Below are 14,107 nucleotides of genomic sequence, written 5' to 3'. Positions count from 1 at the left end.
TCTAACCAATGGTGGTTTACTAAAGAGATGCTTGAATTGAGCACTAGCCGCGATTTGTATAACAACGTTTCGAGAGACGCGACTCCGATATAATTTCCATCGTGTTTAGCGGTTTCACAATATTGCTAATTATTATTAGGTGGCTGATGTTGATGACCTAAAAATCTACTTAAAATGATCATTACAATGCCCTTAAACTAAAGGAAAAATTACATACCATTGAAAGAAAATGACATTAAAATATTATTCACCCTACTCGCACCACAACTTCTTAAAAATCAGTCATCTTGTTTCAATGACTGCCCTGCAAATCTCTGAGAGAGGAGGAAACTTCCTGGAATTTGACTAAGATAGAGGAAAAGGGCATGCAAAATATGAAGGTTTTAAGGGAAAACTATAGACTTTAATGAGGGTTTACAATGTGTTTCAATCGGTGGTGGTCCATGTCAGTGTCTTCATTCTCCGTCTCTTCCTCCTTCCGTTCTTCACTTTTGTTACCAGATCTTCCAGATGGAGAAGTGTGAATGACAAAACAAATTGTTGGTGCAGCGTGCATTCTTGCAATCTTTGTGTTAAAAATATTGTCCCCTTCCATGGGGACACAACGTCCTGTCCAGGATACGGTGAAAATTTCTCTCCTTCCAAACATAAATTCTAAAGACACCCTTGTACCGACAAAAGAACAGTAGCGATCAAAGCCCTCACTTAAACTAAACTGTTGTCAAGCATTTTATATTACTTCCGTTGTGTGAGGTGAAGTCTTTACAGTTTGTTTCAAATTATAAAACTCAAACTTCACTATTATTCACTTATTCAGTAGGTAATTACTACAAAAAGACTTAACAGACCTATCGATAAAGAAGAAAGTAAAATGCATTCCAAATGATCTAAAAATTCTTCAAAGTATTAAAAATGACCAAAAAAAAAAAATAGAAAAATGACCCTATTAGTTCAAAAACGGCGAAAAATGCAAAAAATTCAATATAAGAAATTAATTTTTACGTTGATATTAACATAGAAAGAATTTCTATATTAATAGGCATTGTCCTAGTGTGAAAAATAAGATGACTTTTCATCAACATCCGCCCCCTACTCATTATTATTAGTAGTCTCATGTAGTACCATGATTCTCTCGTTCGGAACAAGACATCTAGGGACTCGTCCAAAGAGACACGATACAAATCTCAAGATATGTAACGAGGAATCAGACGAATCATTATTTTTGAGCAGTAGTTAAGGTATGGAGAAGAAAATCTCCGACCTCGAGTTTTGTAATGAATTAATCGGTTGTTACCAAGACTAGATTTTAATATTCATTTTAATTTAACTTATGTAAACAGTGGACTGTAATAGTATTATTATTATTATTATTATTATTATTATTATTAGTAATAATAATAATAATAATAATAATAATAATAATAATAATAGTAGTAGCAGTAACCTACAAATATTAAATGTTGTGTTTTATTTAACGACGCTCGCTCACAACTGCCGAGGTTATATCAGCGTCGCCAGTGTGCCGGAATTTTGTCCCGCAGGAGTTCTTTTACATGCCAATAAATCGACTGACATGAGCCTGTCGCATTTAAGCACACTTAAATGCCCTCAACCTGGTCCGGGATCGAACCCGCAACCTCGAGCACAGAAGGCCAGCGCTATACCGACTACGCTACCTAGACCGACTGCAGCAGTAGCAGTAGTAGTAATAGTAACAGTAGTAGACAGTAGCAGTAGTAGTGATAGTAGCAGCATTGGTAATAGTTTCATAATTTAAGAATCAAACGTAAGTTTGTAGCAAAAAGAGTGAAAGTGATAGTAGCAGTAGTAGTAGTAGTAAGAGTAGCAGTAGTAGTAATAACAGTAGCAGTAGCAGTAATAGTAGTAGTAGCAGTAATAGTAGTAGTAGCAGCAGTGGTAGTAGTTTCCTAATTTAAGACTCAAATATATGATTGTAGGAAAAATAGTGGAAATGGTAGTAGTAGTAGATAGTAACAGTAGCAGCAATAGTAGTAGACAATAGTAGTAGTAGTAGTAGTAGTAGTAGTAGTAGCAGCAGTAGTGGTAGTAGTTTCCAAATTTAAGAATCAAATGTAAGATTGCAGGAAAAATAGTGGAAATGGTAGTAGCAGCAGTAGCAGTAGTAAATAGTAACAATAGCAGCAATAGTAGTAGACAATAGTAGTAGTAGTAGTAGTAGTAGTAGTAGTAGTAGTAGCAGCAGTGGTAGTAGTTTCCAAATTTAAGAATCAAATGTAAGATTGTAGCAAAAAGACTGAAAGTAGTAGTAGCAGCAGTAGCAGTAACAGTAATAGCAGCAGTAGTAATAGCAGTAGTAGTAGTAACAGTAGCAGCAATAGTAGTAGCAGTAGTAGCAGCAGTGGTAGTACTTTCCTAATTTAAGAACCAAATGTAAGATTGTCGCTAAAAGGGTGGAAATAGCAGTAGTAGCAGTAGATAGTAGCAATAGTAGTAATATCAGAAGTAGTAGTAACAGTAGAAGCAGCAGCACTTGCGATGCTCCTCACAAGGCCTCCAAAGTGTTAATAGCGGTTATGATAAAGCGCATATGGTAGATATTTTTTCGCAAGAGTTCATTGCAGAAAATGTAATGCTTGAAGTCTGTAAGAGTCGCTGTACGGGGATTCCCCGCTTGTTTGATAGCTATATCACTCTCGCCGCTCCTCGCGACTTCCTGTTCTTTGTTGAAACAGAAAAGTTTCTGAGCGTGATATTATTTTGGTGGCGTTGTACGAAATGGGTTTAAAGCCAAACTGTAGTAATTATGATAATGCTGATGGTGACGGTGGTAGTGAGTGTGGTGGGGAGTATCTCAGTACTAAGAATAACATAATCTTTACTTAAAAAAATCTTTATCCAATAAGTCTTTCCAATTAAAGATGTTCCCGAGAAGTCAAGTTTATAAAATCGTGATTCTGGGGAAATGAAAATATGCGGAAAATAATGGAAAATAAATTGATCTGAAAAGTTCGTTCCCTATAAAGTTCACTGAACGGCCGCTAATAGAATCCCTAACTCTTTGTTGGTACTCTATCAGCGGAAGTAAGGTCCGAACCCTTGTAACAATTAGGGTTAGAATTTTTGGTCCAATAAACCTTCATTTTTTAATCTTTGTGCATAATATTGCCTCCAACTGAAAATTTACAAGAAAATTCAGTCTGTAAAGATGATGATGATGATGATGATGATAATGATGATGATGATGATGATGGTGATCATAATAATAATAATAATAATAATAATAATAATAATAAAAATAATAATAATAATAATAATTATTATTATTATTATTATTATTATTATTATTATTATTATTATTATTATTATACATAGAATACATGGTTCAGCCATTATTGAGTGAGAACGTAACAAATATACACAGACATACAAAGAAAAATGTCAAAAATGCGTTTTCGGTCTTAGGACAGTTGATTATTCATGCTTACACCGACCTTTTTTTTCTTTATTTTTTTAAGCGAAAATTACCAGAAAAAAATTTTGGTTACACTTTTATTATTAGTAGACAGTGGATACGTGATGACTTAAGGAAAAGTGAAGTTGTTTTTTATCAGAGTACATGGCACGTGCCTCGCCGTCCATCTTTTGTGTACCTGGCGAGTACAGCAGTGTACAAAACGAAGGAACCCCGGTAACATTGCATCGCAATGTGTGCAGTTGTGTTATCCTGCTCAAGTATTTAGTACGCGTTGAATAGTAATAATATAATATAATATAATATAATATAATATAATATAATATAATATAATATAATATAATATAATAATAATAATAATTATTATTATTATTATCATCATTATCAACAATTGTCTTATTTTTTATACTTTGTTTGTCTCATTTATTTTGACCTGCTGTTCACATTTTATTATGCTTTTTCCTTTCTTTCTGTATATTATATATTATGTCTGATTTCTACTTAGTTGTTGTTTACATTACATTATTAGACTATTATTTTATTCAGTTTTGTGTGTAAAATTGTAGTGTACTTTGTAAATTTGTAGTGTTTTTTGTAACGCAGTTTTACTCCTGGTTGAGTGTTAGAGAAGGCCGTATGGCCTTAACTCTGCCAGATTAAATACATTATTATTATTATTATTATTATTATTATTATTATTATTATTATTATTATTATTAGTGTTGTGCTGGTACATTCATAATGGCAAAACGTTAAATTCGCTCAGAGATACGAAATGCAATTAAGACGTATGAGAGTGACATTTTATGTATTAACGAAGACAATATCGTGTGTAATGTATGTAATTCAAATAAAAACCAGAACAACCCAGGCTATAGAGAAATATTGCAACAGTACATCGCACAGGAATTGCGTTGAAATGAAATCTGAGGAACCATCTACATCATCATCATCATCATCATCATCATCATCAACATGAAGCAGTAATTAGGAGAGGGAGAGACCGATTTATTAGCGAAGTGATATCTCCATATTTTTATTACATGTGTTCGCGGGGATGTTCCAGCGACTTGGTTAGTATTAGCTTCCCACGCAGGTGTTCATCTGCGTCACTTGTCAGCACCGGACAGATTTATGGCCACCTTGGGCAGGGTTCTGCATTGACACACGTTGAGGCGTAAAATCAGAGAGTTAGACTGGACCCGTGGGAAAGCAACTGCAAGCCCAGGATTTTCCAAAGAACGGGGTTCTCCAAAATCGACAAACTAATTAGATGTTATGGGAAATCCAAAGTCTAAATTTAGAGATGACGTATTTCGCGCCCAATAAGAAGAGATCTTGGTTCAGCTTATGAGGTCACTTTGGACCAATAGAGAATAGATTTCAGGCCGGTTAAGTGACGTAGTTTTTAACCAATAGGATAGTTAGTTTTAGCGTAGGATAGGTTTTTATAAATAAGGGTGACGGGAAGCGGAGATGATCACAACATCTCATCGTGTCGGCGGCCCTACATACAGGGCACAATCACAACATCTCATCGTGTCGGCGGCCCTACATACAGGGCACAATCACAACTTCTTATCGTGTCGGCGGCCCTACATACAGGGCACAATAACTACTTCGTTTTGTGTCGACAGGACTGCGACTTCTTTTCGTGTCGACGGCACGACACACTGAGTTTTTTTGGTGTCGGCGGCCCAACCTAATAGTCTTTCTTCCGGCGAAGACTCGATAGATAGAACGTTGTCATCGGTGAGACTACTCGTAAACGTTTAGGAGCTTCGATCATAGTGTACTGGGCAGAGTATTGAATTTATAGTATCGGATAGAGCTTATTCAGAGCTGCCATAGAGTCGGTACAGAAGTGCGACCAACGATTGTATTATAAGTCAGCCGGAAATACATACTCTAGGGTTTACCAAGTGAATACGACAATAAACTTATAGTTTGGAGTTTACACTGCCTTTTATATAAGTAGCCGGCTTGGTCTTATTCCCGACGTCATCCTACACCACAACCGTACCTCGGCTACCCTGAGTGAATCTCACGCAACACCGAGACGCACCCACCCTCAAATGGCGCCCAACGTGTGGGCTAAATAACGACCACTTCACCCTCAAACATCATCATCATCATCATCGTTTAGTTGTGCAACATGATGCTCAGTACAAATATTCCTCTAAAGAAATTGAGTGATCCTGATTTTAGAGGTTTTCTTCAGAAATTCTCTCGATACAAAAACTGTTTAAGCGATAGGCGAAGACGATTCAGCTTCGACAACTTACGAGAATATATTGTCGTTTACTGCAACACGGTAATTGCATCAATGATGACGAAGACTGAACCTTGCAAGGTATGTACTACAGTACGTTATTTTTCTTTTCCTTCTGACTGTACGGAGATACAGTTGCATTTGACATCGTCTGTTTACGTTTAAAACCTGTTGAGCCAATTGTCTGAATGAAAAAAATGAAACATATAGTAAATGTGGACCTACATTCAACGATAAGTCATCCCGCATCCACTGTCTAATTATACTGCTGCTGCTGCTACTGGATTATTCCATGGAAAATCAACATGCTTTTGGAACAAAGTGAAACTTCATTCCTCCAGATAGGTATACTGAACAATAATAATAATAATAATAATAATAATAATAATAATAATAATAATAATAATAATGGCTTTATTTAACCTGACAGAGTTAAGGCCGTAAGGCTTTCTCTTACACTCTACCAGGATTAAAACTTGCCTACATAGTTGAACATACAACTGGATCGGAATTAAGTAATTAATTATTGATACGATTTAGCTACATAATGAGATCAAAAGAGTAGTTACATAAAAATTTACCTCATAAAATAAACATAGTGGAATACATATTAATGTTGTTAGAATCAAATACGAATCACACAAAAACAGAAGCCGACAATTCAATAAAAAATGTACACAGTAAAAATAAAATGAAGGCTACACAATAAAAAAATTGACTAATAATAAAAAAATTTAAAAAACAACACAGTGGGATACATATTGGTATTAAGTGATAAATAAACACGACTTACATGATTACACAATAAAATAAGAAACAAAGATAAAAAATAAATACAGTGGAATACATTGCATTAAAATATTTACAACGCGTTAGGTCTGGCAACTCATCATAAGATATTTTTCTAATTTACATTTAAAAGAAATTAAAGTTCGGTAGCCTTTGACTTCAGGCGGCAGAGAATTCCAGTGACGAGAAGTAGAACAGTGAAAGATGAAGAATAAAGAAATGATGTGTGGAGTGGCATTTCTAGCGTGTTATCATATTGTGACCAAGTGTTTAAGTTATGATAGCGAGAAAGATTGTGGAATCGGACAAATAAGTAGGAGGGAGCAGAGGTGTGCAAAATTTGGTATAAGAGAGAAAGGGAATGTAACTTTCTCCTCTCGTTTAACCTGAGCCACAATAATTTATCGAAAGAAGGCGAAATGTTATCGTAGTAGCGGACATTACAAATGAAACGAACACACCCATTATGAACACGTTGCAGTTTATGGGATAAATCCACAATGTACTGTGTATGAGCTTAATAGCCAAAAATGCTGACATACTTTATAAAAAATATGTTAATAATAATAATAATAATAATGATAATAATAATAATTGTAAAAAATTGCCGGAAATTAAGGCAGGAAAAGCAGATATTGGCTACTCCGGTGTTTTAACAGTTTCCGTGCTGGCTGCTGAGTCCCACATTCTGGAGTTCAAGTCCGGCTGAGGACGATGGATTTTAAAAGGTAGTTTCGCATCTTCCGGGAGATAAGTAAAGCTGTGGATCCTCTATTATAGATTTACTGAATGTAAAATAACTCTGTTTTTGATAGCTCCGGACGAAAATTCGTCTATTATTTATTTCCCTTACTTACTTACAAATGGCTTTTAAAGACCCCGCAGGTGCATTGCCGCCCTCACATAAGCCTGCCATCGGTCCCTATTCTGTGCAATATTTATCCAGTCTCTATCATAATATTCCATCTCCCTCAAATCCATTTTAATATTATCCTCCCATCTACGTCTCGGTCTCCCCAAAGATTTTTCTGACTTATTGTGTGGTTTCGTAACGAGCTGTTTTTTTCGGTGATGGGTCGTTGGCCCTTCGCCCAACTCCCAATCTGGAGGACCACTCTTTATCGACTGTCCACGACTGCTTATTCAGTATATTCATTCGCAGCTACTCTCCATATCTGGAGACCGTTTCGTCTATCCGCAACCTGAGGACGCGCCATGTCGTGCTGATACATATCCAAATTAACCTTTGTAGTTGACTCCAATGAAATAGTTGATAAAGATATTATTACTGGTATAGCCTATATGCCATTTTCAAACAAAACTTCTCTCTTATCCAAATCATATGTCTTTTAAAAATGCGTAAGACTATGACTCCGTTAAGAAATAAATTTTATATACTCTTCTTATTGAATTTGGTATTCCCAAGAAATTAGTCCGCTTAATTAAGATGTATCTCAGTAAACTTACATCAGAGTCCGCATAGGCTAGTTTCTGATACTTTTCCACCAATTCACTGCGGACTAAAACAAGGATGTGCACTATCACCTTTATTTTATAACTTTGCTCTAGAATATGCCATTAGGAAAGTCTAGGAAAAGAGAGAGGGTTTGGAATTGAACGGGTTACATCAACTGCTTGTTTATGCGGATGACGTGAATATGTTAGGAGAAAATCCAAAAATGATTAGGGAAAACACAGGAATTTTACTTGAAGCAAGTAAGAAGATAGGTTTGGGAGTAAATCCCGAAAATACAAAGTATATGTATTATTTTAATGTACCGAAGTACATATGATATTTCCATGCAGATATTCTGCGTCATCATACGATGATGATACGTATGATGACGCAGAATATCTGCATGGAAATATCATATGTACTTCGGTACATTAAAATAATATATATGATATGCGTAAATCACTTCGAGATTTAAGACGGCGCTTATTCCGTCGGATCCCGGCCAACTAGTCACTCATTACGAGTGCACCTCAGCACATGTGTGGACTTCGGTCCTAGGTTCATAGATATCTATGACGTAGTGCAGAGAGCGACCACTAGAGGGAACCCAAGAGTTGGAACTTAAAACTGAGACGATTCTATCCGACGCCGGGATGGAATTCGGTGTGGCTTAGTGGATAAAGCGTCAGCACGTAGAGCTGAAAACCCGGGTTCAAATCCCGGCGCCGGAGAGAATTTTTCTCCGTTCCATTACTCTTTCATCATACAAAGTATATGTTTATGTCTCGTGACCAGAACAAAGTACGAAATGGAAATATAAAAATTGGAAACATCCTTTGAAGAGGTGGAAAAATTCAAATGTCTTGGAACAACAGTAACAAATATAAATGACACTCGGGAGGAAATTAAACGCAGAATAAATATGGGAAATGCCTGTTATTATTCTGTTGAAAAGCTTTTGTCATCTAGTCTGATGTCAAAAAATCTGAAAGAATTTATAAAACAGTTATATTACCGGTTGCTCTGTATGGTTATGAAACTTGGACTCTCACTTTGAGAGAGGAACAGAGATTAAGGGTGATTGAGAATTGGGCTTTTAGGAAAATATTTGGGGCTAAGTGGGATGAAGTTACAGGAGAATGGAGAAAGTTACACAACGCAGAACTGCACGCATTGTATTCTTCACCTGACATAAATAGAACATTTAATCCAGATGTGTGAGATGGGCAGGGTATGTAGCACGTATGGCTGGATCTAGAAATGCATATAGTGTGTTAGTTGGAAGATCTGAGGGGAAAAGACCTTTGGGAAGGCCAAGGCGTAGTTGGAAGGATAATATTAAAATGGATTTGAGGGAGGTGAGATATGATGGTAGAGACTGGATTAGTCTTGCCCAGAATAGGGACCGATGGCGGGCTTATGTGAGGGCTGTAATGAACTTCCCATATTTATTCTGTGTTTAATTTCCTCCCGAGTGTCATTTATATTTGTTACTGTTGCTCCAAGATATTTGAATTTTTCCACCTCTTCGAAGGATAAATCTCCAATTTTTATATTTCCATTTCGTACAATATTCTGGTCATGAGACATAATCATATACTTTGTCTTTTCGGGATTTACTTCCAAACCTGTCGCTTTACTTGCTTTAAGTAAAATATCCGTGTTTTCCGTAATCGTTTGTAGATTTTCTCCTAACATATTCACGTCATCCGCATGGACAAGAAGTTGATGTAACCCGTTCAATTCCAAATCCTGTCTGTTATCCTGAACTTATTATTATTATTATTATTATTATTATTATTATTATTATTATTATTATTGTAAACTGGTTATTTTACGACGTTTTATCAATTGCTGTGGTTATCTAGTGTCTGAATGAGGTGAAGATGATAATAGTGGCGGAATAAGTCCAGGGTTCAGCGCCGAAAATTACCTCGAATTTGCTCTAAATTGGGTTGAGGGAAATTTCCTGAAAAAACCCTCAACCAGGTAGAATTTGAACCCGGGCCGCTCGTTTTACAGCTAACCGTTACTCCACAGGAGTGGGCGATTATTATTATTATTATTATTATTATTATTATTATTATTATGATTATTATTATTACGACGCAATTTACCCTACTTAACTAGAAGTTAGGTGCCGGGATCGTACCCTTGAAGCTTGTGTTCTTTAAGTATTTTTAGACTTCCACACCAGCAGTGATCGTGAAGTGTCCAGACACAGACAGGCAGTAAACATGATCGTGCCCATTGAGTAGCAATTAGGATTCAGCACGGTGCAGTGCAGGCAGTGTCGCCCACTCGAGGTCGCCCGCTGCTTCAAGACGTCCGCGCTCTGTTCAGTTTTCGACGTGACACATCGCTCGCCGGTCGTCACAGTGACGTGTGTGTCAGTGTTTATTTTATCCACATCCCTGTTTCGCCGGAAGGTCGCGGTTTCGGTTATGGCCAGTGTAATGACGATATCATCCACGCTTATAAATCAACGCCTTATTTAACGACGACGTTGCCTAGTCAGCTTATAATGTAAAAGTTCACACCTACTAGGCTAGGGGTCTTTCCATAAAGTGCTAAAATTATTCACAAATCAATTTGTTTATATGTAATATATACACGAAAAGCTGTGTTCCATAAATTTACTTGTCAAATCATATTTTATTGATGTATATTTACTGTACTTACACCTTGCGAGTGCCGCTTGCGTTGATCTGCTTCTATAAGGTATTAATATTAGTGGCTTACTTGTACCTTACAGGCTATACCTTAGTTAGAAAGGAGGATATTAGGGTAAGATTTACTCCCTCCTAAAAGTTCAAAGTGGTAAATAGTATGCTATAGTTTTTAACCCTACTAAAATATTAGAGAGGTACTGTATAGATTTTACCGTTCTTTGTGACCAAAATTTCAAGTTAATAATAGTATATTATGATACAAGGTTGGGAAGTGCTTTTTACAAAATTGAAGAAAATTTTGAAAAACGAGCAGAGCGAGATTTTGTAATGAACTTCACAAACGTGTATTGTACAACATTTTTTTGCACGATCATATTTTAAAAATTGTAAATACAATATATTTTGCACTGGAAATTTGGAGCAATAGATATTATACCAAAGCCTTCGCAAAACTGCACTGTAATGGTAACTAAGTAAAAATAAGTGCATTGTAATAGGTCTATTTCAGTATAATTAGTTTTATGTTATGAAGAATGATTTCCCTAGCAAGAAGTTTCTGTGTGAGAATTCTAACTTTCAAGTTCTAACAGCAATAGCTATAGATACAGAAAAAACACGATCGTTAAAAAGAATAGTACTTATTTTAATGAGATGAAAGAACTTCAAAGTTATTTCACTGTAATAACAAAAATAACCAAATTCGAATCATTGTGACAGCAACACGAAACGGAAGAACTTTTTGTCTGTGGTTCAGAATATCACAACAATGAATTCAGAAGCAGTTACAATTGTCGAAGTCGGACGCTCAACGTGCTGTTTCGTATTTTATGTGTCCATCAATTTATTTGTGTTCATTTAGTTTGTCGAAGTCGGACGCTCAACGTGCTGTTTCGTATTTTATTTGTTCATCAATTTATTTGTGTTCATTTAGTTTGTTTTATAGTGCAAGGTTTTGTTTCTTTATGTAAGCATTATTAAATATCAAACTGTACGCTATTGCTACGAAGAACAGTTTAGTCAACTGTCTGAAGACAGGTCTGATCCTCACAAGTGATATCAACAAGGCACCACTTACGAGGCAACTAGGTCAGGAGGTAATGGGATAGGGTGGCCAGTTCCTTTGTTACTAATTCCAAGATCAGACATAAAAATGGGAAATAACGGTAAGAATATAAATAAATGAATGAATGAATGAATGAATAAATAAATAAATAAATAAATAAATAAATAAATAAATAAATAAATAAGTTGGAGTCCGATCGAGCGCTCTTTTGTAGATATCATGACTCAGCTATGTGGTGCCTTCTGTAGACTCAAGGTTTGGTGAAGTCCCGCTAGATCGCCCTTTCACCTCGAGTACCGTACTACTTACTGTACGTCTCCTCAGACTGACGACATCAGTCTCAATACTACAGCCAGCCAGGGGCGTCTCGTCCTTTGGGGCTTTCGGGGCTCAGCCCCGCATGAAAATTTGCGTAATATATTATTTCAGATATTTACGAACAACTCTCAAATATAGAGGAAGTCTCGTTCTCTGTATAGTCAGAGTTCGGACTTCATCTGCGCAGAGGAGATGCTATAGTCTTCTGTTGTAGAAGCAACAGATAAATTCTAACCCAGAGATGCTAGATCCCCAGTACAGACCTTACGAGGAGAGTACTGTTCTCCAACCAGGAGATTAACCGTGAAAGGAATGTGCTTACTATTGCGTCATCTATTGGAGCGAAGTAGATAGATAATATTACCGTTATAACGTCAGTTTAAAAAACATGCGCTCTGCTGTATATTTTATTTCCTGTATGGAGGGTGTTGGGGCCTTGGTAGCTCGATTGATGAATAAAGCACACGTGGACTGTAGAAAATGTATGTTTTATTGCCAGGCGGCCTCTTGCTGCAACAGTATACTTCCATGACACTTGCAGACGCCCCGTTGTTGCAGAGTTACCAACCTTGAAGTCCCAAACAGAGGGATTAAAAGACGAGGAGATTAACAGTGATCTAATTTTGTAACTAGGGTAGTATAAATATGTATCACTGTTATTGTTTCTGCTTTGAGAGTTAGCCAATGGAGATGTGTGTACCCACGTGTGTGACTTTATAACATCTTATGACATCAACATTCATTCCCCTGAGACTTTCTCCTAGTTGGAGTACAGTATGACATAGTTCCTGGTTCGGCGTAGTGCTCAGTGCACGGAGATGCTAGATCCTATAACACAAATGTTGCGAGTGAAGGCGTCGGGAGAGGGACGACTGTTGGGGCTCATTCAGTTCTGTCGCGGTCACGTTCGTATCGCGGTAAAATAGTGTAATACAAGTCAAGGTAAGTTTAATGTAATTTTATGAGCAATAATGAAATGACTTTTTAGTTTTAGTATCACGCATGACAAACTATAATCAAATAGCCACTGACAAATTCTAGGCCACGAGATGCCACTGCAGCCACCTGCACCATATTATAGTCCCGTCGCTCTTATTACCGGCAACCAATCACGTTGCAAGTCGGCTACATTTAAACGTGTGCGTCTTGTCATTCATTGCTGATGACGTTATGCACTTTCTAAGGTTCGATAAATACTTAATACAATCGCCCGCCATTTTGACTTTTTCGTTGGCGTTCGCAGAAAGCACACGAGGACATTATTTGCCGCTCAATTATTTGCTCAATTTCAGTGCGTTTGATCTATTATCATAGGAGCTACGACATGATAATGTTTAACAGTGAGGAAAATAGATTCCTCGTCTGGTAGCTCGGCAACGAAAGAACAAAAATGTCGAACAATACTACCTACTTAGACTTTATAGAGCCTTCACTTCCTAAGGCGTAAGCAAAGAGGAGGAGTCACGCCGGAAATAACAGCGACGCACTATATAGTAGACACTATTGAACTGATGATGCCTTTTTGCAATGGAGAGTGACAGTGGATGAAGGGAAACGGGAGAATTCCGAGTAAAACCATCCCAACTTTGGCTTTGTCTACTACAAATTCGACTCAGCCTCCGATCGCCTAGAACTGAACTCGGATCCGCGGGCGTCGTAAGCAGCGCTCTGCCAACTGAACTACCAAGCGTCTTGACTTGAACGCTTACTTTCAATTGTTTAGAACGTAAATCAATTAATAACAGTTAACTGCTGACAGATGAGACTTGTATATTATTTTATGGAACAAAAATTCTTATTTATGAACTTGTTAATTGTTATTTTTCTGGAATTAGGTCCTTACTGCGAGTAAATGCGTCTTCAATAAAATATTTCAGAGATCTTCCTAATTACGTAGATTTATAGTGAAAGCGAATCGTGAAAGTGCAGTGAGTTACAGTGTGTTCTCTGAAAGTTCAGTGAGCTACAGAGCCAGTTCGTGAGTTATAGTCCAGACCACATATTAACAGATTGATCAACCTTATAGGCTCTGAAGGCAACAACTTTAATCAATTTCACTGTGCTGCCATCTGACGACTACAGA

General features: G+C 36.9%; 1 protein-coding gene and 1 long non-coding RNA gene across 2 annotated transcripts in view; one reads left to right on the top strand and one right to left on the bottom strand.

Annotated features, from left to right (window-relative positions):
* Positions 1 to 14,107, bottom strand: part of LOC138713506 (uncharacterized) — a 334,865-nt gene that overhangs the window by 68,058 nt on the left and 252,700 nt on the right. The gene's annotated exons all lie outside the window — the stretch shown is intronic.
* Positions 1 to 14,107, top strand: part of LOC138713501 (uncharacterized) — a 61,340-nt gene that overhangs the window by 502 nt on the left and 46,731 nt on the right. The window lies entirely within an intron of this gene.

Source organism: Periplaneta americana, chromosome 14 (genome assembly GCF_040183065.1).
Source record: "Periplaneta americana isolate PAMFEO1 chromosome 14, P.americana_PAMFEO1_priV1, whole genome shotgun sequence".
In the NCBI taxonomy this organism is placed as follows: Eukaryota; Metazoa; Arthropoda; class Insecta; order Blattodea; family Blattidae; genus Periplaneta; species Periplaneta americana.
Note: the sequence above shows the minus strand (reverse complement) of the source record. Positions and strands in the feature narration are given on the sequence as shown.